The sequence below is a fragment of the Nannospalax galili genome, unplaced genomic scaffold, assembly GCF_000622305.1.
Source record: "Nannospalax galili isolate Female #2095 unplaced genomic scaffold, S.galili_v1.0 scaffold1082, whole genome shotgun sequence".
NCBI lineage: Eukaryota > Metazoa > Chordata > Mammalia > Rodentia > Spalacidae > Nannospalax > Nannospalax galili.
This window is the reverse complement of record NW_008348580.1, coordinates 532,919-538,170: the sequence shown is the minus strand read 5'-3', so window position 1 is coordinate 538,170 and position 5,252 is coordinate 532,919. Positions and strand designations below refer to the sequence as shown.

Below are 5,252 nucleotides of genomic sequence, written 5' to 3'. Positions count from 1 at the left end.
CAATATAATTTTTTAAGAGTCCATATGTATAGCTAAAGGCTACATAACAACTTACAATGCCAGATAGGAGATACCTTCTTTTGAGTTGTTGGCCATGGTGGCCAAAGGGACTCCCACATAGTAACCCAGCATAGAACTGGGGAAATGAACAGCAGACCCCAATCTTATCTAAAGGAATGTTGACAACTGATTGCTGCTAGATGAGGAACAGCTGACCCTCCTAAAACAAAGACCTCTAGATAGGCTGACTAGATTCACCAGAAGGGCAAGTAATGGGGAATGGCTGAGGGTGCTGACAACACAGCAGCAGGGATATCAGAGTATAAGGGCTCTAGTGAGGGAGGAGGGAGGCTCTGGGAGGGTGCTATCTGGGAAGTGGGTGTACAGTCGAATGAGAGGGTTTGAGATGTTCTGTGTGATATACACACACACACAAATCAACAAATTTTTAAAAAATGTATTATATTTGAAGAGGAAGCATGGAAATTTACATCACGCTAATTAATGCTTCATTTACATAGGGCGGTGGGCTTCTATCAGGCTATCAGACAATGCCTGATTAAAACCTGGTAGCTCCCATGCCAGAGGGCATGTATCTGTGACAGGCATTTCAAAAGTAAGTCAGGGAGGAAAGCAGAAGGCGCCCCGCTGAGAAGGGGAGTCTCCCCATTTGTGCCGAGCTGGCTTGCGGCTATCCGGACATGGGGAGACTGCTACCCTAAACAGCAGGGGTCCCCAACAAATATATTCTAAAATGAAATGGATATCTTTTTTAAAGGTTAAAAACTCATTCAATTTTATCTCTTACTGGGCTTATACTGAGTTCAATATTGTATAACTGTATTAATTCAATTGTGAACCTAGAAACTTACAGCCACTTGTGAAAGAGAAGTACTCTTGCTCTGGAGTGTGTTACTGAATATGTTAAAGCTATAATGAAATGCTTCTAATCATGTAGTTATTAAAAAGTAAAAAAAAGTTTTGTTTTTCACTCATCTGGATGAGGTGCTTTTAGCGGTTCTGAAAAAATGCAGTTTCCACAGCAGCAACTGCTTTGTCTCCTAAGGGATTCCAAATAGTGCAGACTTTTATGAGCATCTGAGGTTTTGATAATGCAGTCTACCTACCACAGACTGATGGGGCACAACCACTTTTAATAATTCTTGACAGAAATGTGTCAATCTTTTATTACACTTTGCTTCTGCTGGCCGTAAGTTCCGAACGATCATTTCCTGGGCCACAAAGGTGTCACCTTGAAAGCATCTGATATCCAGTCAACACTCTTTAATGAAATGACAGTTGCTCTAAACATATATGAATCTGGGGCTCTAATAAATAGGAATTCATCTTCCTTTTCTAAAACAACCCCCTCAACAATGTTATGTGTGCACATTGCCCATTTGCATCCCCAGATTATGTTTGTCTGAAGTGAATTAAATATTCACCAAAGTTTGCTGTCAGTATTTTAACATTTGCATTGCTCTTTCTGTCCTGGGTTATATCCCATCTTATTAACTAATCTGTCATGGAATACCAGCTTAGTGCTTGGATATTTTTTCCCTGATTACACTACATGGAAGAGTGGGATATCTGTCACCCCAACTCTGGGAAAAACCAACTAATAACCATTTAAATGAAGGCTGACTTAATGGTCTTAACACTTAATTTTTATGATGCAAATTTATAAACTGAGTTTTTTTTTGTAAATGCGGAGATTTAGAAGTGTATTTAATGTATGTTTTCTATTAGTGTAATTTACAAGGGGTCACTAGTAGACATTAAAAACAGCTGTCAGAGATAATCTGCTTAAAGAAAAACACCCTGCCCATGGCTATTGTGTTGGGTCTGATTCGCTCAGAACACTTGTGCTGAAGATACCTCAACTCTTTGAAGTGTAAGGAACACCGTGAGTGGTGCGCAGACTTCCAATGAAGAACGGTCATACAGTTTGCAACAAGTGTCTTGGACTGACTTTACAGGAGCTATGTACTGGATTTTGCCGAAGTGTCTGTCTGGCTTGGTAACCTGTGAATATTTATTATTTCCTGGGTAGACATTCTTATAGAGTATTGTGTTTAAAATCAGATCGTCTCTTTTATATTGAAAGCATTTTTATGTTTTCTAATTTAAAAACTAATATTTTCTTATAGATACTGTGAAATAAAGCTGAAGCAGGAAAAAAAAAAAAAACATAGTGTGGTGCTGTGCCAAATTGTTGAGCTCCAGTGAGAGACCCTGTGTCCAAAACATAAAACATAAGCTGCACATGGTGGTGCACTTCTTTAATCCCAGCACTCCAGAGGCAGAGGCAGGCATATCTCTGTGAGATCTAGGCCAGCCTGGTCTATATAGCAAGTTCCAGGCCATCTGGGGCTACAGGGAGACCATGTCTCAAATAATCAAAGCCCCAAAACACCCCAGAGGAAGACACCCAACATTGACCCCTGTTCCACACACACATGCATGCACATCCCTACACACATACATATCCCCATACTTCACACTTGTTCATATGCAATCCTCCCAGGTTTGATTTGGGTTTAGGGTGGCAGTGCCTTTCTGAAGTATATTGAGCTTTGAAATTCCAATGGATTTCAGATTTTGATGAAACTTGTGCTAACTTTCAACCCATTAATCATTTATGTTATAGTAGCAGAGTTAGGGTAGCATAGTTTTTAATAAAAAAAAAACTATACTCATTTGTCCAATCACTTACCTTCTATTCTTTTTAATTTGCTTTATGTATTTGGCTTAAAAATTAATACACTTAATTAATTGTGTGTATATGTGCATGCACAAGGGTGCATGTGTGAAAGTCAGAGGACAACTTGCTAGAGTCCACTCTCCTTCCACCAGGGCTTCAACCCAGGTCACCCGGCTTGATGTATATACCTTTACCATCTCTTTGTCTTTTTTTGAGACAGGGCCTTGCTATATATATCCGGATGATCTCTGATTCATGGCAATCTTCCTGCCTCAGCCTCTTGAATGCTAGAATACTTTTTAAAACTTACTATTTTTAAAATTATTATTATTATATGTAGGGTGTGTGTGTGTGTGTGTGTGTGTGTGTGTGTGTGTGTGTTTGTTTGCATGTGCCTGTGTGTGCATGGGTCGTAGCATGCACGTGGAGGTCAGACGACAAATTTTGGGAGTCTGTTCTTTCCTTCTATCTTGTTGAGGCAGGGTCTCTCGATGTCATTTCTCCTGTGTTTGGCACTCCAGGCTAGCTTGCCTTCAAGATTCTGAGCTATGTTGTTTCTGCCATCCATCTCACTCAAGGATTGCTGGGATTACAGTTGCATGTTACTATATCTTTTTTAACGTGCATTTCAGGGATTGAATTTTGGTCATCAGAAGTCAAACTCCAGTCATCAGGGTTGTGCAACAAGCTACTTTACCCACAGAGCCACCTCTTTGGTCCTTTAAATTATTGCTTATTGTTATTTTTATTTATGTGTGTGTGTGTTGTGTGTGATATATCTATGGTGCATACATGTGAGAATGCAGGTGTACATGCCCATGTGTGTACATGTGGAGGCCAGAGTAAGATGCTGAATGTCTTTCTCCATTGATTGCTTTCTACCTCACTGAACTACTGGTGGCTTGCTATTTCATCAAGACTAGCAAGGACAGCCAGGAAGCTCCCAGGATCCACTTGTCTCTGTCTCCAACAGTAAGTTAGAAGCATGTACAACCATGTTGGCTTTTTACGGAGGTGCTGGGAATTCAAAATATGTCCTCACGCTTGAACAGCAACACTCTTCCCTATTGAGCGATCTCCCCAGCCCTTTGGGATGCTTCTTAAAAAAAAAAAAATCAATAGAATTGCTTTCTTTAAAAAAAATATGAGTCTATCGAAAAACTTTGTATAGGTTGGAAAATTTGGAAAGGGCGTGAATGTCAAACACACTACAGCAACACTGACAATTTTAATATTATTGTTGAAGTTTGGTGGTACAGTTTTGTCAGTAAATAATACTCAAATATTATAGTAGACATAGAATTGTGAATTTACATTCTAAAATAAAATGAAATATTTTCAGTTGAGAATGTTATCAGTTTAGTTATTATTATGGTACTTTTTTTTTTTAAACTTCCCAGACTGATTTTTATCTCTAGAAGTTTACTCACTTTAATCAGGCTTCTTAAAGTCACTGATGAATTTTTGTCTTGATAAGCCCAAAGTTCTTTTAAATCTCTGTCTGTCTGTCTGTCTCTCTCTGCTGGGCATCAAACCTAGGGCTTCACACGTTAGACACTCTCCCACTGAGCTGCATCCCTTGCTCCAAAGGTCTGCTCACACTTCTCATCTTGTAATTGACATGTCAGCATTTTTTGAGATAGTGAGTCACTCTCTCATAACGTACTTTCTTCACTTATCAGAGATCATGATTCTTGATTTCCTCTCGCTTCATTACTCCTTTTTTGACTAATTTTTCACTAAAGAAAGATCTTCCTGACCTCCTGTTACTAGAGTTCTCTGGGGATCACATGTAAGACCTTATACTTCTTGGCCAATTTATCCAGTCTTTAAATTAATAGTGATATCCCAAGAGTCCCCAAATTTAGTGCATAGAGATGAATAATCCATCTACTTTGTGTGTGTGTGTGTGTGTGTGTGTGTGTGTGTTTGTGTGTGTGTGTGAATGGAGCAATAGTCACTTTGTAAAGGGGTTTGTGAAGGGCAGGGATTGAAAGGCATTTGAGACCATTGCTGTCCCCCCCCCTTCCCTCTTCTACCCTTCCTACTGTTTCCTTCTGAAGGAATCCAGGACCTCTTGAATGTTAGGTGAATACTCTACTACTGAGCTACGCTCTCAGCCAACCATAACTTTTGTTCTTTCTTTTTTAAAATTGAATTGAAAAAAAATTAATTTTTTCACAGGTTTCTATCACATTCGTTTTGCTTCTGCCTCATCTTGTTGAAAAATTATAAATTGAATCATTGTACAGCAGGGTTCAAATGCATTTTCATAGCAATTTTCACAACTAACAGTCATCAAGCGGCAGCAAGATTTACATTCATTATAATCCGTTTAACCTATCAGTTACAGTGGAAGTTGGTCTTTTTTTTTTAACTTTTACAAAAAATTTATTGAGAATTTCATACATGCATATGAGGTGTTTTGATCAAATCCATGCCCACTCCCTCCCCTCCAACAGTCCCCCCATCTGAAGAGGTAACCCTAAAATCTTTTAAGGATTCCATGTAAGCTCCCACATACTTTTGACATTTTGACATTTTTGGT

General features: G+C 39.0%; 1 protein-coding gene across 3 annotated transcripts in view; it reads left to right on the top strand.

Annotated features, from left to right (window-relative positions):
- Focad (focadhesin) overlaps positions 1-5,252 on the top strand; it is a 399,091-nt gene that overhangs the window by 10,521 nt on the left and 383,318 nt on the right. The gene's annotated exons all lie outside the window — the stretch shown is intronic.